This window comes from Malus sylvestris, chromosome 8 (genome assembly GCF_916048215.2).
Source record: "Malus sylvestris chromosome 8, drMalSylv7.2, whole genome shotgun sequence".
NCBI classification, from domain to species: domain Eukaryota; kingdom Viridiplantae; phylum Streptophyta; class Magnoliopsida; order Rosales; family Rosaceae; genus Malus; species Malus sylvestris.
Window position 1 is genome coordinate 20,015,007 of NC_062267.1, and position 26,206 is coordinate 20,041,212.

A 26,206-nucleotide genomic window follows, 5' to 3' on the forward strand; every position below is an offset into this window, starting at 1 on the left:
ATGAAGATGTTAAGTATTTGTGGCTGTTTTGTTTTTTTGGTCCAATTCTTTTTGTGGTTGATGCATGCTTTTTGCTTTGTTGCTGTTCAAATGGGACCTCATCCATGTCGAAGTCAGAGTCATTATCCCACATACATATAGGTTAGGGTGGAATCTCATGTTCGTTTGTCTCCTGCTGACGAAATATGCGGATGATTTGTGCTGCCGAAGATCCAACCATTGTGATCAGCCGAGCTATCGGTAGAATTGGGTCCTAAAGAACCGTCTAGGATACGTGTATTGAAGAGAAAGGTTTCATGAGTCTAATTTCTTTATCACATTCTTTTAAGTACATATTCATTAGACTTATCGTTTAAGCTTATAACATTTAATGAGACGGCTTTAAACAATAATCTTTGTCCTTAAATTGAACTAGATTAGCTTAATATGTGAAATGTCCGTAATGTATCATTTTATGATTGGCTTATATATATTGGTGAAACTGGTGTTGGGTTGTGATAACTTGGGTTATGTTTGTGTAACTTTGAAGTAGCAAGTTATTGATTTAGATTTCGATAGGAGATAACAAAGAAGTGGACAAAAATATAGAAAAAAACTGAGGATGTAGATGTACAAGATGAAATTGGTGCAAAGAAGGTTGAATTTGTGGCATGGGCCAAGGTTCGCTGCCGCATTGTAGCTTGCTCACTATGGGTAGAGGGTGTTGGAGCAATATTAGAAAATATGAAAATAACACAAGCATTCTAATAATAATAATCACATAGAAATTCACAACATCAATTATGTATGAGACTAATATAAACAATTAGAGATAAAGTTAGAAAAACTGACAAACTTGGAGATTGAGGCTTGCATAAATGTAATGTCCAAAAGATAGAATTTCGCCCCTACTCTTGTGCTTGTAGTTCGATAGGCGTCCATCTCCCAGGATTCAACAATCTATAATCCGAAGTCAAAGCACTTTAATCTTCGGACTCTGGCGAACTTCATATATTCCGTACTCTCAAGACACGACTCAGAAAACAAACGAAGAATGAGAGAAATAGAGTGGGGAGACCCTATTTCTCAAGAGTAATTAATTTTGTTATTTTTCTACTCCCTTCATGGCTTAGTGTTACTGGGTTTATATATAACCCAAGTGCCTTCTTCTAAACTGCATGACTAACTCTATACCAATGCTTTGCGGTTCGCACCACTTCTATAACCATGACAACCAATGAGGGAAAGGTTACAACTATTATGTTTTAAATACTATACAGAAAGTGTTGCATTCTCTGCATGAAACACTTCACAAACTAATATTTTCATTCAAACTAATATTAAATATTATAATATTATATTATAATATTAAATATCCAACAATCCCCCACATGAATGAAAATTTAGAAAGAATTTGAGAGTACAGGCGAACAAGAGATGCTGCGGGAGAGGTGTCTTTTGGACTTGAACCTACCCTAGTGAATACTTATCGGATTTACTTGGTGACGCAGTGAATATAGAATCTTGAACTATTCACCGCAGTAGTAAACCGAGACAATAAGCAACACACATTACTAATCCTAATATATTCCAGTTCATACGGTTGTGTTCATTTTGGTCCTGAACAAATCCCGGATTCATGAGAGCTTTAGAGAATTTAGCCATCTCATTCTCATAGAAGTGACCCAGTTCTACTCTCACATAGATGACCACTGATTAAGAATAGTCTGCTCTATTCCTCTTATTTATAAGATATCACTGTCATTAAGTATAAATATACAACCTAAAACATCTGCAGACAACACACTTCTTCCATCATAGGAATGAGGTATATAGTGTGTTAACTTCTTTGAATCATGCCCAACCAGTTTGCCTATTGAACTTAGACCATGGGATCTCCAATCAACTAAGTTAGGTTTCCGCTCGGCTGATTCATTAGTTATGTTGGCTTTAGCCTCATTCCCCTCGATGACAACTTACTCTCTTGTCTAACCTTTAATAATTGGATCCACTACTAGGTTGACTATCTATAATGGTGTGCACAATCCATCTTATAAAATTATATTTTATATGAGAGTAATTGATTTCCAATGTTACGTCCTCAAAACATATGTTAGGACTTATTCAATAATTTGCTAACCCTTGGAAGTAGACTTCCCCCACATTTAAGGTATTTCTAAGAAGGTCTGTCTAACCTTGTCATACCTTAAACAATTACTCATTACAAGAGATGACATCTTGATTGTCTCACTCAATTAGCAAATTACATTTATAAAGATAGATAAGCGACCCCCACAATTATTTTATAGTTGTGGTTAATTTTTAACGTTATTGTTAAATTGATCACATTTTGTATTTAAGTAGGAAATGATTAAGAGATAGACTCTATCTATCTTCTTAGGCCTTCATGCCTCACTAGCTATTATGGAAAAACACTTCTTGGCTTTCATCATTTCCTAACTTACATGACCCAATGGCCATGTCCATTCATATGCTTACTTAATAAGTATCATCGTGTCTAATTTAATTTTGCATAATGTCCCCCACATTTTTACTCTCACCATTTCATCCATGACTATCACGGGCACTGCAAGATTCCTTTTATGATACTTATCATAAAACTGATGGTCTTCTTTTGCTAGTGCTTGTACTAGTCTCACTTCCTTTGCAATTCTAACACTACACTAATTACTAGCAATGCTAGTGTCTAGTGCCAATCACTAGTCTAAAACTATTTGTCTATAGCACTATTAACACATTTTTGCAAAGAATTGCAACGGCTTGTAAAAATAATCACGTCAGCACCTTCTTGTGTGGTTTTCTGCATGTGTTTTCACATTTCTCTTTTCAAACTGCACATTCATGATATAAATAAATAAAAATTCATGGTCATTTCAAATTAGAATCAAGCAACCATTACATTCCCTTTGGTAGAAAAATCAAAGGGCATTTGACATACCAAAATTTTCTGATTCGATAACACATCTCCTTTCTAGAAAAAGGATCTCATACATAATTGACTCTTGTAGAGAAACAATATGAGCATATGCCATATCATCACAAAATCAACTAAATGATTTCTTAATAGCATCGTATTACCACTGTAATACCTTTCACTGTCCGTCAATTGTATCGCACAACCAATCCAGAAAAATGATTGGCATCATACCATACATTACGTACAAATGAACATCCATGCTGTTGTTACAACAAGGAATAAATGAATATTCCAAATCCGTCTGACCAAACCAAGGAAAATTGATTATAATTTATCCTGTTGAAACTGACAGTAATGAAACTCGTGTGAAGATCAAAATCTTCCATCACTTGAATCACATTCACACATACAGTGGATGAGTCAACAAAAGACTACATCAAGGAGGCACCATTTGAATCTTGCAAATGAAAAGGCACCTAACCGTTTTTTTTTTTTTTTTTTTTTACTGCCAAAATATTCCTGAAAGTTTAACTCTGAAAATTTAATATTTTCAGCAAATATCCATGCCTTTCATGTTGATATGAAATCACACAATAACAAACTCAAAGATATATAAAGGTCATTGTATTGATCACAACAAAAATAAATGGAAACTGCATCTAATTGCAAGAACTCAACCGGTCCAAAATAGATCCCATTACGAAACGGTGCGACTATTAGAAAAGTCGCATACAGTTTCTTCTGCATCATCGCATAACTATGCGTAAACTTTATGAGTGAGAAGATACATCCTATCATGAAAAGGTTTTTAACCTTTTCTCAGATTTTCTTATCACCTCTACATCACATGCAAGAGGCAAACAATTTAATATATCAAATACAACCAACTCATGTTCCTTTATAATACTCGCATACATATCCATAACAGTTAAAAGTCACGGCTGCATTCAAATCCAGCACTAACACTCACAAGGCATTTCATTATAATCCACTAATATTTCTTTAGGAAATATTGGACACCCCCAAACATCGAATTGCTCTACATTTGTCCATGAATATATTTGAATTGTATCATGCATTTAACAATACAATTTAAACGCCAACATCACAAATACTTCTATGTTATATATCAATAAGCAAATAGAATCAGTCCCACCAAGACATACATTTTTCTGTAAAAAACCACAGTTTCTTTGAATTAGGGGTTACTTTCAATGTTCTTGAACATCTTCTTCACATTCATATTTACTAATTATTGCATAAGAAAATTTCTATCTTTAGATTGTTGGAGCAATATTAGAAAATATGAAAATAACACAAGCATTCTAATAATAATAATCACATAGAAATTCACAACATCAATTATGTATGAGACTAATATAAACAATTAGAGATAAAGTTAGAAAAACTGACAAACTTGGAGATTGAGGCTTGCATAAATGCAATGTCCTAAAGATAGAATTTCGCCCCTACTCTTGTGCTTGTAGTTCGATAGGCGTCCATCTCCCAAGATTCAACAATCTATAATCCGAAGTCAAAGCACTTCAATCTTTGGACTCTGGTGAACTTCATATATTCCGTACTCTCAAGACACGACTCGGAAAACAAACGAAGAATGAGAGAAATAGAGTGGGGAAACCCTATTTCTCAAGAGTAATTAATTTTGTTATTTTTCTACTCCCTTCATGGCTTAGTGTTACTGGGTTTATATATAACCCAAGTGCCTTCTTCTAAACTGCGTGACTAACTCTATACAGATGCTTTACGGTTCGCACCACTTCTATAACCATGACAACCAATGAGGGAAAGGTTACAACTATTATGTTTTAAATACTATACAGAAAGTGTTGCATTCTCTGCATGAAACACTTCACAAACTAATATTTTCATTCAAACTAATATTAAATATTATAATATTATATTATAATATTAAATATCCAACAGAGGGCTCGCCATGGGCTGCTACGGTGGTTGCTGCCATGGTGGTGCCTCGTGGGGTTACTGCCGATCCTCTTGCTATCGCGTTGAATCTTGTGGATCGTCGTGGTGAGGCTACATCGCAATCTCCATCATTTGGTCCAAAACCTTGAACGTAGGAAGTTCCGTTCGTCATGGTTTCCGAATTTTCCGTCATTGTATTTCTCTTTTAACTTTATTCAAAGAATTAAAAAATTCTAGGAATAAGAACGTACGAAAAATTTACGAATGCACGAGAAATGAGAAACTTTGAATGCGAGAGTCTTCTTCAAGCGTGTGAATCAAACTCTCAATGAAAGCACCACTTTGTGGATGCAAATTTTCGCCATCTCTTGTACCTGCAAAATAATAACATATTCGATTAAGGCCAAAAGCCTCATATGCCCATGATGGATGAGAGGCTTTGGCTGAAGAATCTTCAATGTCAAAGTTAGTATTCTGAAAAGAATGTATTTTTAGGAGTTTGTGGGTAGTAAATGGCTCAGCATTTTAGTGGGATAAGTGGGGTATTTATAGGAGGGTGACCAGCCATTTGGGTGGAGAATGGTCGGCCATATATGGTGGAATTGGGTGAATTATTGCAAGGTATTATGTGAAATAATATCTTGCAATTATCATGGTAATTATTCCCAAATTAAATAGGAAGTTTTGGAGGTCTCCTTATTGAATAAAATCAATGAGGGAGTCATGAGGGGAAATTGAATAAATTCCATAACGATCACCTTTGACTATCTCTTAATTGAGCTGTTATTGTCTGTTGCATGCACATGAGAATTCCGGTATGCCTTGAGGGTAATCTCGTCTTTCTTGTCCAAAAATCCACGTATCACCTTCATGATTTTTGGCTCCTCACATATTACCTGAAAAAGCATACGCAAATATTTTACAGCCTCATCCAGATCTTTGTACCCCTTGTTTCCCCTCCTTTCTTCCTCCTTATATTCATCCCCATCCATGCTTCATCTCCCTCTCTTAAAATCAGCAAATGACAGGTTGTCTTGAAGTTGCTCAATGAGATTGCACCCCACGGATAATTGTTGAATTTGTCCAAGTCCTGAACAAGATGGAAGTAATCCAGATTCACAACATTACTCTTGGCCCCTATCACGACTGACCACTCAAAGACAACTTGTCAATATTCCCTAAATGCTAACTTCTAGTCGTCATTGAACTTTTCCCGCATTACCCATAGAACCTAAAGTAGCTTGTGATAGATTATTCACCTGGCCTCTCTAGGTAGTTTCACACCATTGGTCATGTCCTATACACAAAACAGTATAAGCATTCATAAATTTAAAAAAAAATTCGTCTACACAAATGAACCCAACAACTCAACCAACTCAACAATATATATATATATATATATATATAGAAACCCTAAACAGAACGTGTTAACATGTCTTCATCAACCTACATTAACCCTAAACAAAGCTTCATGAATTTAGTCAAATTTAGTCCATTCATAAACTTCAGCAAGCTTTCATCAACCCTACTCAACCCAAATAAACAACATAACACCAACTCAACCCAATATAAACCTTAAACACAACCTGTCAACAAGTATTCATAACCCTACATCAACTCTAAATTTCCCCAAATTTTCATTAACTTCAAAAAATTTCACAAATTTCATTAACAAGCATGCATTTATTAACCATGATCACTAAGTTAATTTAACAAATTGAACACAAAGAATAGCTTTACTTACTATAGTTTTTGTCATTGCTTAAGTGAAACCCACAACCCCAAATTTAGTGTCATTGCCGTTGGTTCCTCAGCCCTAAGTATACAGACCTCACCGTCAATTTGGCGGAAGCTTTCACGTAGGAGCCTTTGTGTAGAGTTTCTGCCCTTGCTGGTTTTAGTTTCCTTAACCCAAAATTTCAAACAAATTTTGTTGCTGATTTTGTGTGGAAGCAAGTATGTCATCCACGATACCTCGCTGCCGTCGATTGGGAGAATTCTAGACGACGGAAACGCTGTATGGAAGAAGTCACGTGAGAATTTTTAAATTTTTTGACAAAATTTTTTGGCTGAGACGACACACTAAATGAACTAATTTTCTTTTACCTTTGGTTTAATTCAAATTTTGTAACTCATCCCCTTCATTTGTCCATTAGTTAACGGGGCCATTTATGACCCGGTTCCACCAATGAGCTCGGTTCGTCTCATTTGTTGTGAGTCATCCAGATCAAATCTAACTGCTTAAAAACGTTTGCACCCTTATGGGCCTTCATATTATTTTTTTTCCGGCATTTGACATATTTGCATGGGGTGTTTTGATATAGACCCCTCATTTTTAAATGTCATAGACTAAACATCTATTCTTTTTGAAAATTTGATTAAACATTTTCTCTACAATTTTGGTGTTTAATTGCATTTCATTTTATTTTATTAGAAGGATATTCATGTTATTTCTTTACTGCATTCCCTTTTTTTCCTCCTATTTTTATGCATATCTTATTATGATGATTTCAGATTTTTTTTTTAATTTTTTATTAAAATATTTATTTTAGTAAATTAAAATAGAATGTAAAAAAAGTTGTTGTTAGGTACATTTTGTAATACCCTGAAAAAAATTTAAGTATATGAATATGTGGAGAAAATCGAAAATAAATCGATTTATTGTTATGAAAATTTAATTGAGAAATTTTATAATTTTGTTATTGGAAATTATTATAATTCATGTCATAAAATTTATCGATAAGTGAAAAAGATGAAAATGCTCCTAGTTGGTTTAACGTAATTATACGAAGATGTATTTTATCCTTATATATTTGATCATATTTCTTGGCATATTTGGATAGAGCTCGATCTCACGAATGCGTAGGCGCAAATTGTTTGTGAAACGAGGTTATAACGAATGAGTTATCAATGAACGAAGTTAGGGGCAAAAATGGTAATTTAATTACTGATCTGGAAGGCTCCAGATTTGTCGGAGTGTGGATATGGTGCCAAATGTGTGATTGAGATTGGGAGAAGGCGGAGAGAAAGGAGAGGGGGCTGCTAATTGGGAAAGGGGGAGAGAAGGGAGGACCAATGTGAAGGAGAAGAAAGGAGGGAAAGGAGGGAAGAGAGAAGGAGGGGAACCCGGACCCCCCTTCAGCTCGTTTCAATTTTCCAACCCGAGCCGGTCCTTTTCACCTCCTCCGATTGTTTTTCGTCATTTTTTTTGGTGAACCACGTCAACTAATCACGGGGAAAACATTCCCCATCGTTCCCTTTACCTATTACACCCAAAAATTTAAGATATTTGGTTTTGATTTGGTGATACCCACATAAGAATGGGCGACGACACTGTGGTTCAAATCAACCATTTCTGAAACAATTTCCTTCGATCACCACCACCTATAGCATCCTCTTGAGCCCAGGAACAAAGCCTAAACAAGATTGGGGGTGGCATAGTTGTTTTAGAGTTGAATCAAGAACACCCAATTAAAGGGTTTTTCGGTGGATTGATGGAGATTTGGGGTGTTTCCAGGCCGAATTCGACTTTGGTCTAGGTATGAAAGTTGTTCCTCTCATTGAAATCTACTTGCTTGTAAAATTTGGTAATTTTTGGAGTTCGTCGGAAAATTAGGTTTTTGGTCATCGGAAACAGCCACTTGCGACAGCACGTGGCCAGTGGGCCGACGCTGTCTTTTTATGTAGATTTTGATATTTTAAATCCATAATTGGTACCCATTTGTTTTGGTTCAATTGTGAAATCTAATGTTGATAATTGCTGTTATTAGAGTATTTTCCGAAATGGATAAAAGGATGAATGGTGAACTACGAAAGGCTTGATCACGCTCAATGGTACGTAGGCAGTCTAACAGGGGTTAGATGAAGCCTTAAATAATCGAGAATTATATTTTATTGGGAAGTTGATTTAAGAAATGAAATTCGATGAATAAGATGAAATTAAGTCTTATGTTTTTGGTAAGTAAATTTTGGTTGTAGATTTTGTGAGTAATTAGGAAATTTAAATAAAGAATAGTGTTTAATGGTAGTAAAACAAACAAGAGTATTGAATTGGGCCTATTTTGGAATTATTTCCTGAAAATAAATGACACACCCAAACCCGGAATGTCCATTAGAACTCTGAATCGAGCTGTGCTAGCCAACACCTGGAAGGTGAAGAAGCCATAAAGTGTGATGATATGGAAAAATGTGAATAAATTTAAACCTAAGAGTGCCTCAATACCAGAGTGCGCTGGTGAGCGGGAATGAACCCACTTCACACGTAATTATGGAGCATAAGTAAAGTACAATAAGGTAAGATAAGGCTTATACCATCTTAGGAAGTCACCTGTACGGGGATATGCCATATGTTGATGCACACAACCGGAAGGGTCTTGGAACAACGTAAATCCGACCGTGAATCTGCAAGAAAGTAAATAACACAAGATGTATCGTGGTTCACCCCAATGTTTGCCCTACGTCCACACTGATATTGTATTTTTTTGTGAGGGAGAGCTAGCCTCTGAATAGGAGAGTGAGGCTTCTGAGGGTGGGAGTTAGGCCTAAGAATTGGCCTCCCTCAATTAGGATAGTGAGGAGTCCTTTTATAGAATAAGGGCTCCTCACTTATTACATATTTGCCCATTCCTTTATTACATAATTACATTTGAGTCCCCCGAGTATTTATACGAGATCTAAATATGGAGGCCCTAAGTATGGTACAAACAGTAGTCCCCCAAGTCTTCAGTCAAGAGAGTCTTTTGGTTGGAGACTTGAAATTCAGTCCATGTGTGGGCCGAAGTAACTAGATGTCGTCTTGAACTTATACTTGATATGAGGCGGTGCTCAAAGTGAAATGATGCTCAACTAGAAGTAGCACATGTTGTGAGGCTGCTCGGCTTGTGGCTTATGTTGCCTTGGTTGGCTCAACTTGTGGCGTTTGAAGGTGAGGGAGTTCCTTTTATAGAATAAGGGCTCGCTTCTCAATACAAAAAATGATGGGCTAGAGTTGGTGTTTTCGGCGAGGCGATTGCTCAGTAGGCGGCGATGCTCTCTAATGATGGTGAGAGAGTCCATTTTATAGAATAAAGGCTTGCTTCTCAATACATAAGTGATAGGTTAGGAGTGATGCTCGCGGCGAGGCGGTTGCTTAGCAGGCGGCGATGCTCTTTAATGATGGTGAGGGAGTCCATTTTATAAAATAAGGGCTCGCTCCTCAGTACATGAATAATGGGTGCTCTCTAATGAAAGTGAGAGAGTCCCTTTTATAGAATAAGGGCTCGCTCCTCAATACATAAATAATGGGCTAAGTCCCCTAAGTATTTTTCATGAGGCCCAGTTGTGGAAGCCCATTATATGGTACATAGTGTCGTCCCTAAGTCTTCAGTCAATAGAGTCTGTTGGCTGGAGACTTCAAATTGAATCCATGTATGGGCTGAAGTGGCAGTTGTTTGGGGGCGGTATTTGTATACCCTGCACTGAAGCTTTGTAGATGAAGCTTTGCAAGTGAAGCTTTGAAGTTGAAGTTTTTGTAAATGAAGCTTTTGTAAATGAAGCTTTTGAAGCTGGAGCTTTTGTAAATGAAGCTTTTGAAGTTGGGGCTCTGTAAATGAAGCTTTTGAAGCTAGATTGACATGAGTGATGCTTATGAATGTTTATGTTGATTGACATGAGTGATGCTCATGGATGTTGATATGAGTAATGCTCATGAATGTTGACATGAGTGATGCTCATGAATGATGGTCATGAATGTTTATGTATGATTGTCATGAGTGATGCTTATGAATGTTTATGTATGATTGACATGAGCTCTGTAAATGAAGCTTTTGAAGCTAGATTGACATGAGTGATGCTTATGAATGGTTATGTTGATTGACATGAGGGATGCTCATGGATGTTGATATGAGTAATGCTCATGAATGTTGACATGAGTGATGCTCATGAATGTTGACATGAGTGATGCTCATGAATGTTGACATGAGTGATGCTCATGAATGTTGACATGAATGATGGTCATGAATGTTTATGTATGATTGTCATGAGTGATGCTCATGAATGTTTATGTATGATTGACATGAGTGATGCTCATGTATAATTTTGGAGTACTGGACGTACTTTTGATCACCTAGTGGGTGATAATAGCGGCAGACTGCCGAATAATTTTGGAGTACTGTGCGTACTTTTGATCACCTGGTTGGTGATAATAGCGGCAGGTTGCCGAATAATTTTGGAATACTGGACGTACTTTTGATCACCTGGTTGGTGATAATAGCGGCATGCTGCCGAATAATGTTTTGTAGTACTGGACGTACTTTTGATCACCTGGTTGGTGATAATAGAGGGCCTGGCTCTTTTGGGCATATAGGCCTTTGCCCTCCACATAATATTCCAGCCCATTATTTTGGGCTTGCCCTTTTTTTTTATTTCCCTCTGATAAGGTTATATAGATGTCTCCAAAAGATAAGAAAAATAAATTACATCATTCAAAAAGGAACTGCTGGGACTTGGCGACAACAAGATTTCTCCCTTCATATCAACCTCAGCGGTCCAACTGTTGGAGGAAAACTTTGATACTTTGATACTTTTGGTCAGCAAGCATGATCTCTCATACTTTGATACTTATGCATGTTCTTCGGATGTGTTTTTCAAAATGGGAATATGCATGATGAAAGGTCAGTATACATCACGAGATATGAACATCAGTTGGTGTACTCCAGCTGTAAAAGGTTAGTATACTTATCCAAATGCTTTCCTCTTTCCTCTTTTTCCTTTATTCCACTTTTGCTTTCCTCTTTTCCACCGCACCTCTCTCACTCAATCTCTTTTTCTTTTCCACCTACAGACATCTTCACCTGCACAGACTTACTTTTGATTTTTTTTTTCTTTTCACTTTTGGCCCTTTCTCTTTTTCTGCTGTCTTGCAGGTTTACAGCAAAGCCAAGAAAGCAGCGAGATGGTCTCCGGGAAGTTTACAGCATAGCTGTTGACGCTGCCATCCGTGGAGATGGTGGAATAGGCAGCAAACAGGATGTAACTGGCAGCGGTTTGGTTTAAAATGTATCTAATCGCGCAAGACTTAAGTCTGTGACGTCAGCAAGATCCGTACAAAACAGAGTTCAGAGCAGCACGAGCGAAACCGGCAATCGCTTCCTCTTCCTCTTCGGCACCAGTTTCTTCTCTGGACAAGCAGTCCCAGAAGCAGAGTTAGGAGCAGAAACGACGCATTTGGGTCTACAATCAAAGGCCAACGACGGTGATTGTTAAATTTGCAAGTACTAGACGACGTCGTGGCTGGGGCTTATAGAAGGAGCAGGGGCGGAGGTTGTGTGTTTCCATGAGCTTAGGGTTTCGACGGATGTGACGCAGCACTCTTTCCAATTGAGGTCGGCGAGGTCGGCAACGTCCTTCAAGGTGGTGATCACAAACAGAGAGATGTAGTTTCTGAGTGTCGAGCGAGTCGGATCGACCAGCGGCAGCCAGCCTACGGCGTCGCTCAAACGTGCCTTGGGAACTTTGTAGATCTTTTTGTATCTGTGCATGGAAATGATCTGATTGAGATGAGCGACAGTGAGATGGAGGTGGGAGTTGGATTGAATGAGGAGCAGGTAATCTTCTAGAGTCACCTTCTTGCTGTGGAAACTCGTTGTCTTCCTTTTGCTCACACTCGAACTCGCACTCGTACTCACCATATCCATCTTCGCTCTGTTTCTGCGCCGTAGGTGGAGACGGGGGTCCATATCCAATGGCGGGCGGTGTTGGGCCGGGTTATGGGCCAGGATTGGGTTCAACAGTGACGTGAAAATGGGACAAGAAATAGACCTTCATGAATGTCTCTGTAGTGGAAGAGGTTGCATCTGCTGCTCTATCACCTTGGCCGTCGGTAGTGGGTGTGACGTCGTCATACCCCAGTTCATGCTAATGGATCCGTAGGTGGAGACAGGGGTCGCCAGGAGGAAAATGAGTGTGCAGATATTTAGGGGTATTTTATGGGTTTTTGTAACCGTTTGTTTGGGTTTTTCTAAGAAGTGATTGGAAAAACTGTGATATCTCTGAAATGAGATTTGGGTGTTTTGATTTGTTTGGTAGATGAAAATGGAGATCCATAGGCGTTTTGGATTTTTTTGCGGATCCACGGTGGATAGTGGTTGCGATGAAAAAAGGGGAAAGAACCGACATAGCTTTTCGTGTCGATTCCCACAGACGACGCTAAATGTTGATGCACAAAACCGGAGAGGTCTTAGAAGAACAACGTAAATCCGACGGTGAATCTGCAAGAAAGTAAATAACACAAAATGTATCGTGGTTCACCCCAATTTTTTAGCTACGTCCACACTGATATTGTATTTCTTTGTGAGGGAGAGAGAGCCTCTGAATAGGAGAGTGAAGCTTCTGAGGGTGGGAATCAGGCTTAAGAATTGGCCTCCTTCAATGAGGAGAGTGAGGACTCCTTTTATAGAATAAGAGCTCCTCACTTATTACATATGTGCCCCTTCCTTTATTACATAATTACATTTGAGTCATCTGAGTATTTATATGAGATCTAAATACGGAGGCTCTAGGTATGGTACAAACACCATGAATCCTTGTTGATACGGAAACTTTGCTATTAGAACCTGGAGGGGCGAAAAACAAAAAACGTGAGTGGGCAAAAACAAAGCTTTTCAAAAACCATTTCACTTATCAAAGGTAGTAACCCTCGTTGTAAAACCCGTATAGTTTCCCAAAAAATAGAGTACATACATATATCGAAACCACATTCAAAATAGCAAAATCCACATATATGCCATGTCAAATATCTTAGCATTAAGAACGAGTAAACCAGGTGAAATAAATCAATGAAAGTAATATGTCAGCTGGATCCACCTATTGTGGCCTGTACGGCTGAACCTCTAGCTCATCAAGTATGCCTACACACGAGTAGGAACCACCTATAGTGGTTTGTACAACATGACTGGATGTAAATAATTACGCTCAAGTGCTACGATCACGTGAAGACTGTACGAATAATCCCAGGTCACCTACGAGTCAGAACCACTTATAGTGGTCTATATAACAGGATTGTGTACCAAACTTGGATCTAAGGTGAGCGTGCGGTGCGGGAGGTGAACATCACGTGAAAGACTGTGCCCTGGCCACAGGCGGGAGCACTAACACCGGGGTGCAGGTTTATGAGCTCTAAATGCATCTATGTATAACCACCATAATGCAACTCACAATCATCAATACATATACTCACCTGGAACTTATCAGAGCGTCCGCAACGTCAAACAATATCATACACAACTAATAAAGGCTTATTCTAAGATATAAAGCATTTGACATGGCATTTAAATTACAAAATCATTTAAATCAATTTTTCTGGGAAAATGCAAAGCATATATACATATATATTAAAAACCAAAATCCCACTCACTTTGAGTCCACACTACCACTCCCTAACACACACACCGAGGCGTCATGAACGATCGGCGCCTAGAATAATTATCAAATCACATATCAAAATTCTTATCGATAGAATACATAATTTACATAAAACACACCCCTACAATTCGATCCGGAAGATCCACATCACAAATTTCCTATCCGTTACTTCCAAAGATACACATTATACTTCTAGAACAACATCTAAATGTTTCATTACGATCCAACGGTTGGATCTCTGCCAATTGCAAATTCAAATGACGGTCAACGTTTTATTTTACTAACTTACAAATCCAATTTGGGAAGATCCGTGCATTGGATTCCCGATCCATAAATTCTTATGATCCTCAAATATTATGTACTATAACATATTAAAGTTTGGTGACGATCCAACGATCAGATTGTCGATTCACACTTTTATCAAATAACGTATCGTAATGAATTTAGGTTCAAATGATCAACCTACAGTATACGAATATCAAACCTGAATTCAAGACCTCTAATTTAGCCTAAAAGTAGCATCGATGGTCCCCTGGCCACGCGCCGCTGCAGGTGGCGGTCAGCCACCTCGACTCGCCTGAAAATTCAACTATTTCTAAAAATTACCAAATTTTACAAAATTGTAGGTCTCAATGATATGAGTAAACTTTATACTTGTGGCTAAGTCTAATTTGGCCGGGAAACACCTGAAATTACCCACGAACCGCCAGAACCCTAGAATTGGGTGTGATTCGATTCAACCTCCAAACTTGCTCTGACGCCTCCACTGCTGCTTGGGCTTTGTTCCTGGGTTCTAAGGGAGTGTTTTGGTAGTGGTAATTGGAGGAAAACATTTCACAATTGGTCGCTTTCAAGCAAGGTTCCCCGCGGCACCCACAGATGTTTCTTCACTAAACTACAATCAAATTCCTTTTGTTTTTGGGTGGAATTGGAAAAGGGGAGGTTGTGGAAGTAGTTTGCAAGTGATGGATGGGTGAAAATCTCTTGAACAATGGTGGAAGTTGGCCGGAATTTCACCGGTTCGAAACCGGGTTGGGTGTGTGATGCACAGGTCCGATTTGGGTGCTCTTCACCCCTTTCCTTTCTCTCCTTGTTCTTCCCCCCAATTGGTCGTTCTTCTTCCTCTCTCCTATCCCAATTCGCTAGCATCTCCCCTCATTTTTCCTCCTAAAACTCTCCCTCCTTTCTCTTGCTGCCATTCGGCAGTTTCTAAATATATATATTTTTTCTTTCTTTCACAAAATAACCTCAAACTCATTATAATACTTATGAAAGTATATATAATAAATGGAAATCCTGAGAAACGTAGTTTTCAGATTTGTAGCTCCGTAAAACTTCAACCATAGCTCCAAATTCACTTCTTCCTACATCTATGTGTTCATAACACCAGATACTACGTAAATACGCCAAAAGAATAAATCATATGTCTCACTAAACGTTGGTCAACGAAAGTCAATACCCTCACCTCTAGGGCATTTTAGTAAAATAACGCTTTTAAAATTTGTAAAGACATAAAATTAAGGACGGGTCGTCACAATCTACCGACTTGAAAAAAAATTTCATCCTCGAAATTTGAAATCACTTGTTATACATAAAATGCTCCGAAAGATCGTAAGAAAATGTACTCATACAAAGAAATCAAACTAGAGCGGTTGCATAAAAGAGAATGCTATTCCGTCTAGATCAGATTGCAATTATTCCTCTTTCATGCCCCCAAGTCAAAAATACTTCAATATAAAATTCTTTACGAAAACCCCAAGTCAAAAATAAATATGTAAAAACATAATAGCAAATTACATATAAAAACAATAACGTAAAGTTAAAGTAATTGCATTGAAATCAGAGACCGAACACAGAAAAATTTCATCTATACTTTCGTATACGGACCTAGTTACCCACTTGCTTAATGAACTCAACAATAAGTTATTGATACTACAGTTTGTAGCCCGTAATACCAATAACTCACTGTCGTCTCAACAAGCAAGTAAGGAATTCCCGAGGGTGCAATATTACCATCTTGCCCCTCATTGGGAAGTACACATACACGCCTCGATCGTGCTCACACACTACCTTCTCAGGCAACATCGTCAATACCATTAAATTCCATATCACAATCTCGATCATTCAAATACTTGCTCACAATACTCTTTTAAAAATTGCATATTACTCATAAATATTTATAGTATTTCTCAAATGATGACATACTCGTAACCAGGAATGTAACCACAATTACACATAACTCTAACAAGACAAGCGTCTATCAAATATGCATTATGCATAAGTCTCTGTATGCCGACTCCAATAGTACCATAGTTAATTGTAGTTACCAGTAACTATAATAGAGATAATGGTATGTTACAACCATACTACTCGTGGAACGAACAAAATGCAACACATCTACTAAGGTCTGAGAAGCTCGTTTAAGACTAATCGTTATTTTAGGGGTAGAAATGTGATACTAAACAACATCTAATACTCATAACCTTCATAAAGACTTTCAAAGGCTTAGAAGTGAAATATGTAGCACGATGAAATATAAATATATTCATATGATAATCTGGTTTGGTTTTTATTTGCTTGAACTAGCATAGAAGTCTAGAAGCAGCTCTCTCATAATACCATTCTCCTCCGAAAGCAAACAAAGAAGAAGATGTGGTTGTCTATAAAGTTTTGATTTTATTTCTTCAAACATCCTTCTTACTCTAACCAAAGGCGAGGTGCGCCTAGACTGAGAATTCTCTTCAAACACCTCAAATGGAGCCTCAATTTTAATTCCTTTCCCATCTCCACATTTGATCATATCACAAACGAGGACTTTTAGATCACGTCACGCGGAGAAGTTAACAACATCCTACTTCTATCTTAGTTGTCTTCACAAGTGTCTTGTTGTTGAAATTCCAATGCCCATTTTAAGGAAAGAAATCATCGTCAACACTTTAAGCTTTGAGGCTAAAAGAATACGACTTTCCACTTAAGTAAAGCTACCACTAATTAAAACACCACATAAACATAGCATTGGTTCAGCATCATGATTATTGATTTTCACATTCTCTACACATACAAAATACTTCGTACAAAGAGTTGTATAAAGATACTTCCCAACTCCATTCATATAACAAAAGTGATTATAACCATTCGAACTCTTTCTTGATGGATTAAAGGTAACGTCATATCGATACTCAAATTTTCCAACTGAAATAGAATAGGACAAGCTAAAAATGTTCAAGGGTAGATATGTCATTTTTGTACAACCGGACTGATATATGATAATGTATTCGTAATTGTTGATTTAGTCCTTTTACTGCCGCTGTCCAAAACTTAGATCATTCTAAGAGTAAATGTACTTAAGATATTCTAAGGTTGATAAGAATTTTGGACACGTTCTCCACAAAGAAATGTTATTTGATTTCAAGCAAAGATGGTAAATGTTGACCCCCAGTCATACATAAGATGACTCATTCCAAATAGTTCTACACATTGGAAATATAAGTGATACTCCGTCATGCTGCCTCTACACAGCCAAAACATCCAAGGATACGTCGTTATGAATCTTTAAAAGATCACCATCATCAAAGAGTGTAAGGTGATGGTGAAATGAGACAACAGTTCGGTTGTCTGAAATTTTATTCATTTCCAACTTTTCAAAACAAGCTAACTTTCCTCGGCCGAAAAGTGAAGAAGGATACTGTAGCTAAGAATTCACTGACAAATTGTCGATAAAATTGACAAGACTAAGAATATCTCAAATTCACAACACTTTGTAAGAATATCAACTTTCTTCCATTACAAGCTTTTTGAGAAAAGAAAATAATCTCGTCCATTGAGATCACATCTCCCAAGAAGAGTATCAATTTAATCAAAGCTTTTAGTTGAAAAAAAATCTAGTAATAAGCTGACTAACAGAGCTTAGAGAATTTGGTCTCATTATCGAGGTAGATAAGAAAATCATCGATAAGACCACTACGAATTCATCAAACCATAAAGGCAAACTCGGATTACAAAGTTGGTTGACTAGACCATCAGTTCGAAGTAGGGTTTTAACTGATCAAGTTGCTAAAATCTAGGTACAAACCTAGGGTTCAGTCTTTCGCCTTCGCGAATAAGTTTGAAGTTCCCTAGATAAAATGTTTGATTGGGTACTTCCCTAATCGGTAAGCTTTAATAACTAAGTTCTCTTAACGAAGTAAGACTTGATCTAAAAGTCAAAAGGAAAACTGATATAGGAGTTACTCAAATGGACGCAAGGAAAACTAGTGTAATATGAAAAAGTAGATCGATGATAATATCTCAGGTAAGGCTTTGGATTATGACGCCTGAATGTACATCTTCAAAACGTACCATAATATTTCCTTTCACCACACCACATGCTAATAGGTCCTCAAAGCTTTCTAAATACTCAGCTCACTCTAACAGTGAGAAATTTACTCGTTCTTCGATTCTCCTATCTACCCGTGGAAGTGATCCAGAAGGTGGCTAGTCGAAAAGATTATGTTTACCTAGATAGGTGATAAGGTAGAAACAACTATGAGTTTATTGTCCTACTACAAAGCTTGCTCTTAACTTTCCAAAATTTAGTTTTTTCATCTTCAGCAATCACTGTTAATCAAATCCATTAGTCGTGCCGCTAATTGACGCATATACGATGATTTTGATATTGTTCGCTACCCTAAAACTGTACATCGACGTTCTGGCACAAGGGTATCACTTCCAAATACTAGCAAGTATCTGGTATCAGAAATCATACCGCCTGAATACTGATTGCCAGTTCATGGATATCGGACAATATCGTCAATTAGTATCGGACAATATCGTCAATTAGTAGCGCCACTATAGGTTGATTACAAACTAAAGCCCGCTCAGGTAATGGTTTTTAGACAACTGTTAAGGAATTGGTCCTATGAGGGGTTCCATAATTCTAGGGAAATACTCGCTACCTCAAAGATTTGCACCACTCATAGGTATAACAACTCGCACTCTGGTGCCTATACTCATCGAAATGACGAGTACAGCACCAAAAGAAATTTGGGTACTGGTATTGGTTAGGATTCCCAAGCTAGAAAGGGAAATTTACTAATAATCTACTTTAAAACGAGTTTAAATGGAAGTCGATCTTCCTCCTGAAGATCCGAAATGATAACTAGTGTTTAAGAAGATTAGTACTATCGGGGACCAAAAATGATTGTTCCCCCTGATGTTCTTACGTCAAGTGCTATCCTTTTAGCACCCTACTATCACTTAAGACAATTTTTGGAATCTTGACGCAGTAAACTTCGTGAAAATCCCAATAAATGGTATACTAATGGATACTACCAAGGGATCAAAATTAGTTCTAGTTTCCTATCTCGAAAAGGTTGATAATGATGGCTAAAGAATAATAATGGAATTGATTTATAAATCCCTGGATATACCGATATCGATACATTAACCCTGCTTTAGGGCCATCAATCAGTCTCAAGTCTACGTCTTTCCTTGGCAGGAAAGTTCTTTGCTTTTAGTCTAAAAACGTTCACCAAAGTGACCTTCTAAAATATCAACAAGTCGGCAAAACTGCCCAAAACTTAAGAAAAACTAATACATTTTTCGTAGTCGATGAGGCGGCAAGTTTCAAAAATTAGGCTCAAGAACATAGAATGCTTTTATCACACGTGTGATGGATGCAATGCTGCCAACTTATGCTCTGATACCAAACTGACACATCCGACCTGGAATGTCCACTAAAACTCCAAATCAACCTGTGTTCGCCGACATCTGGAAGGTGACGAAGCCATTAAGTGTGATGATGTGGAAAAATGTGAATACATTTAAACCTAAGAGTGCCTAAATACCAGAGTGCGCTGGTGAGTAGGAATGCACGTGATTACAGAGCATAAGTAAAGTACAGTAATGTAAGATAAGGCTTGTACCATCTTAGGAAGCCACCCGTACGGGGATATGCCACGAATCCTTGTCGATACAAAAACTTTGCTACTAGAACCTGGAAGGGCGAAAAACAGAAAACGTGAGTGGGCAAAACAAAGCTTTTCAAAAACCATTTCACTTATGAAAAGTAGTAACCTTTCGCTGTAAAACCTGTATAGTTTCCCAGAAAATAGAGTACATACATATATCGAAACCACGTTTGAAATAGCAAAATCCACATATATGCCATGTCAAATATCTCAACATCAAGAACGAGTAAACCAGGTGAAGTAAATCAATGAAAGTAATATGTCAGCTCGATCCACCTATTGTGGCATGTATGACTGAACCTCTAGCTCATCAAATATGCCTGCACACGAGTCGGAACCACCTAGAGTGGTATGTACGACAAGACTGTGTGTAAATAATTACGCTCAAGTGCTACGATCACGTGAAGACTGTGCGAATAATCGCGGGTCACCTACGAGTCGGAACCACCTATAGTGGTCTATACGACAGGATTATGCACCAAACTTGGATCCAAGGTGAGCGTGTGGTGCGGAAAGTGAACATCACGTGAAGGACTGTGCCCTGGCCACGGGCGGGAGCACTAACACCAGAGAGCATGTTTTTGAGCTCTAAATGCATCTATGTATAACCATCATAATGCAACTCATAATCATCAATACATATACTCACTTGGAACTTACCAGAGCGTCCGCAACATCAAACAACATCATACACAACTAATAGAAGCTTATTCTAAGATATAAAGCATTTAACATGGCATTTAAATTACAAAATCATTTAAATCAATTTTTCTGGGAAAACGTAAAGCATATAAACATATATATTAAAAACCAAAAGCCCACTCACCTGGAGTCCGCACTACCACTCCATAGCACACACACTGAGGCGTTATGAACGGTCGGCGCCTAAAACAATTATCAAATCACATCTCAGAATTCTTATCGATAAAATACATAATTTACATAAAACACACCCCTACGATTCGATTTGGAAGATCCGCATCATGGATTTCAGATCCGTTACTTCCAAAGATTCACATTATGCTTTTAGAACAACATCCTAAAGTTTCATTACGATCTAACGGTTGGATCTCCACTAATTGCAAATTCTAGTGGTGGTCGACGTTTTATTTTACATACTTACAAATCCAATTTGGGAACATCCGTGGGTTGGATTCCCAATCCGTAAATTCCTATGATCCTCAAATATTATGTACTATAACATAAGAAAGTTTGGTGACGATCCAACGGTCAGATTGTCGGTTCACAGTTTTACCAAGTAACGTATCGTAATGAATTTAGGTTAAAACGATCAACCTACGTTATAAAAATATCAAAACTGAATTCAAGACATATAATTTAGCCTAAAAGTAGCATCGACGATCCCACCATGCGCCGCCGCGTGTGGCGATCGGCCGCCCCGACTCGCCGAAAAATTCAACTATTTCTAAAAATTACCAAATTTTACAGAATTGTAGGTCTCAATGAGAAGAGTAAACTTTATACCTGTGGTCAAGTCTAATTTGGCCTGAAAACACCTGAAATTACCCACGAACCGCCGGAACCCTAAAATTGGTTGTGATTCAATTCGTCCTCCAAACTTGCTTTGAAGCCTCCACCACTGTTTGGGGTTTGTGCCTGGGTTCTAGGGGAGTGTTTTGGTAGTGGCAATTGGAGGAAAACACGGCACCCACGGGTGTTTCTTCACCAAACTACAATCAAATTCCTTTTGTTTTTGGGTGGAATTGGAAGAGGGGAGGTTGTGGAAGTAGTTTGCAAGTGATGGATGGGTGAAGATTTCCTGAAAAATGGTGGAAGTTGGCTGGAATTTCACCGGTTTGAAACCAGGTTGGGTGTGTGGTGCACGAGTCCGATTTGGGTGCTCCTCACCCCTCTCCTTTCTCTCCTTGTTCTTCCCCCCGATTGGCCGTCCTTCTTCCTCTCTCGTCTCCCAATTCGCTACCATCTCCCCTCTTTTTTCCTCCTGAAACTCTCCCTCCTTTCTCTTGCTGCCATTCGGTAGTTTCTAAATATATATATATATATATATATATATATATATTTTTTTTCTTTCTTTCACAAAATAACCTCAAACTCATAATAATACTTATGAAAGTATATATAATAAATGGAAATCCTTGGAAACGTAGTTTTCAGATTTGTAGCTCCGTAAAACTTTAACCATAGCTCCAAATTCACTTCCTCTTACGTCTATGTGTTTGTATCACCGGATACTATGCAAATACGCTAAAAGAATAAGTAATATGTCTCACTAAACGTTGGTCAGTGAAAGTCAATACCCTCACCTCTAGGGTATTTTCGTATAATAACGCTTTTAAAATTTGTAAAAACATAAAATTAGGGATGGGTCGTCACAATAAATATTTCGGGGTGAGGCGTTACACATTTGGTTATATTGGTATGTTTGATTGTATCAGTACATTTGGTTACTTATAAGATGATTTGGTTTACGATATATTTGAATTTTTGGAACATTTGACTTCTTGGTACATTTGAATTTTTGGAACATTTGGCTTCTTGGTACACTTGAATTTTTGGTACAATTGGTTTCTTGGTACATTTAAATTTTTGGGTACATTTAATTTTTGGTATATTTGAATTTTTGGTACATTTGTTTTCAAACCTTAAGTTTTAGTACTTTGTTTTTTACTAATAATGAGGAACTACTTCAATAGTTTAATAAATTTTTTATTTTTTTTATAGAAAGAGTCGTTAAAATCACTAGTACAAAAACATGTTTGCGCGACGGAAACTTGCGCGACGCAGCAAATTTCGTCGCGCAAAGTAGATTTGCGCGAAGGTACATCTACGTCGCGCAAAACAGATTTGCGTGACGCAAGCCTTTGTCGTGCAAAGTGTCGTCGCGCAAGATTTTGGCGCCAAACCAAGAATCTCAACCAAAATTTTGGCGCCAAAGCTGCTTTTGCACGACGTATGTGGCGTCGCACAAAGTCGACGACTTTTTTTTTTTATAAAATAACCACACACAAGAGCCTTTTTCTTCACACTCAACCTCTGTCTTTCAGACTCACCATCTCTCTCAACCCTCACCATCTTCACCTTCAGGTATTGTATTTATTTGATTAATTAATTAACTATTTATTGATTACATTTATGTTTGGATTTTTTTTGTGTGTGTATTTATGTTTTTCTTTAATTATCTTTGTCAATGCTAATTTTTGACAAGTTGAGTTATGGTTTTGAACAATTGAATGAGTAGAATGAATGACTAGGAGTATGAAGGATTTTGATAGGTTTAGGGAAACAAAAGCTAAGAAACTGCAAATTGCTCAGTTAATTTGATCTAATTTAGGGATAGATTGATGTGTGCTAAAAAATGGATAGATTTCATTTCTCACCAAATTGGGTGGAGGAAACTACAAATTGCCAGTTTACAGCTTTGTCAAACCACTATTCTATTACGTGGTTAGTAATCATTTTAGGTGTAGTCTCTACCCTTTACCATTTAGAATACGTGGTCTCATCATTTAGGTCCTTAAAAAAATAATTTTAAGGCAGAAGTGGAAGGGGTAAACAAGAAGTTAAAACTATGGAACGTAGAAAAAAAAAAAAAAAAAAACTTTGCGCGACGTAGGTACACATGCGTCGCGCAAAATATCTTTGCGCGACAAATACCTACGTCGCGTGAAGATGGTTTGCGCGACTCAGGTGTACATACGTCACGCAAAGCTATTTTGCGCGACGCATGTGTACCTACGTCGCGCAAAGTTTTTGTTTTTGTTTTTTTTCCTTTTGCTTTTCTTTTGGGGTTCTTGCATTGCCTTTTTCTTTTGTGGTATCCACTTGTGTAAATATTTTAAATTGACGATCGAATTAGTTCCTTGTATTCATATAGGATCCAAGAGTGTAGCTGTAAAAAATCATCAAAATCGGAGTTAAAATAACCGTTAAATTGTGATTTTTTTCATTTATGACCGTCGAAAAGTTTTGTCCAGGTAATTGATCTTTGAAGGTTTGTTTTTTGCCATTTTTGGCGTATAAGATCTTAAAGCATATACAAACAAGTTTGACGGTTGGATCGTTGAAACTAGTTTCGTACAATGCGTATCCCATTAAAACGATAGATTCCCTAACATTTAAATTTTATTTATACTTTCAGCAAGTATAACATAAGATTTTGTGGTATCCACTTGTGTAAATATTTTGAATTGACGATCAAATCAGTTCGTTGTATTCATATAGGATCCATAAGTGTAGCTGTAAAAAATCATCAAAATCGGAGTTAAAATAACCGTAAAATCGTGATTTTTTTGTTTATAACCGTCGAAAAGTTTTGTCCCGTTACTTGATCTCTGAAGGTTTGTTTTTTGCCATTTTTGGCGTATAAGATCTTGAAGCATATACAAACAAGTTTGACAGTTGGATTGTTGAAACTAGTTTCGTACAATGTGTATTCCATTAGAACGATAGATTCCCTAACATTTAGATTTTATTCTTACTTTCATCAAGTATAACATAATATTTTGTGGTATCCACTTGTGTAAATATTTTGAATTGACGATCGAATCAGTTCCTTGTATTCATATAGGATCCATAAGTGTAGCTGTAAAAAATCATCAAAATCGGAGTTAAAATAACTGTTAAATCGTGATTTTTTTGTTTATAACCGTCGAAAAGTTTTGTCCCGTTACTTAACCTCTGAAGTTTTTTTTTTGCCATTTTTGGTGTATACGATCTCGACGCATATACAAGCAAGTTTGACGGTTGGATCGTTGAAACTAGTTTCGTACAATGCGTATCTCATTAAAGCGATATATTCCCTAACACTTGGATTTTATTTATACTTTCATCAAGTATAACATAAGATTTTGCGGTATCCACTTGTGTAAATATTTTAAATTGATGATCGAATCCGTTCCTTGTATTCATATAGAATCCAAGAGTGTAGTTGTAAAAAATCATCAAAATCAGAGTTAAAATAACCGTTAAATCGTGATTTTTTCGTTTATAACTGTCGAAAAGTTTTGTCCCCGTTACTTAATCTTTGAAGGTTTTTTTTTTTGCCATTTTTGGTGTATACGATCTCGAAGCATATGCAAACAAGTTTGGCGGTTGGATTGTTGAAACTAGTTTCGTACAATGCGCATCCCATTAAAACAATAGATTCCCTAACACTTCGATTTTATTTATACTTTCATCAAGTATAACATAAGATTTTGTGGTATCCACTTGTGTAAATATTTTAAATTGACGATCGAATTAGTTACTTGCATTCATATTGCTGTAAAAAATCACCAAAATCAGAGTTAAAATAACCGTTAAATCATGATTTTTTTGTTTATAACCGTCGAAATATTTTGTCCCGTCACTTGATCTGTGAACGTTTGTTTTTTGTGATTTTTGGCATATGCGATCTTGAAGTATATACAAACAAGTTTGACGGTTGGATCGTTGAAACTAATTTTGTACAATGCGTATCCCATCAAGTTCAATGGTGTGTATATATATACATATATTTATTTATTTATTAAGTAGATTTAAATTTATTTATTTTGTATGTATAACACTTAAGAAATTGAATGGTATGTGTATTTATTAAGTAGCTTTAAATTTATTATTGTAGCTTGGGTCTGAATTTTGTTAAAAAAATATATTATTGTGGGTTTTATGTAAAAAAAATAAGTTTAAGGGGAATAAAGTTAATTTTTAGTAAATTTTATAATAATTTTTTTTTAAATATACTTTGCGCGACGACAGAATGTGATCGTTGCGCAAAAGCACTTTGCGCGACCTCATAATTTATAGCTGCGTCGTGCAATTGTTAAAATTTTGGCGGTATAATTGAAACAAATAGGCGCTTTTTTAGGGCTTAATTGGAAAAGATTCCAGACGCTACCCGCCCATCTGTCTCTCTCTTCCCTCTGGCTCGCTCGGTCTCTCTTCCCTCTGGCTCGCTCGGTCTCTCTCCCATCTCGCTCATCTCGCCCTTTCTCTCACTCCATCTCGCTCACGCTCAGAGCCGAGTGCTCCTCCTGCTTAT

General features: G+C 37.2%; 1 pseudogene; it reads right to left on the bottom strand.

The window, feature by feature from the left end:
- Positions 1-11,926: 11,926 nt before the first annotated feature.
- On the bottom strand, positions 11,927-12,525 carry LOC126632371 (uncharacterized; annotated as a pseudogene).
- Between the last annotated feature and the right edge of the window lie 13,681 nt (positions 12,526-26,206).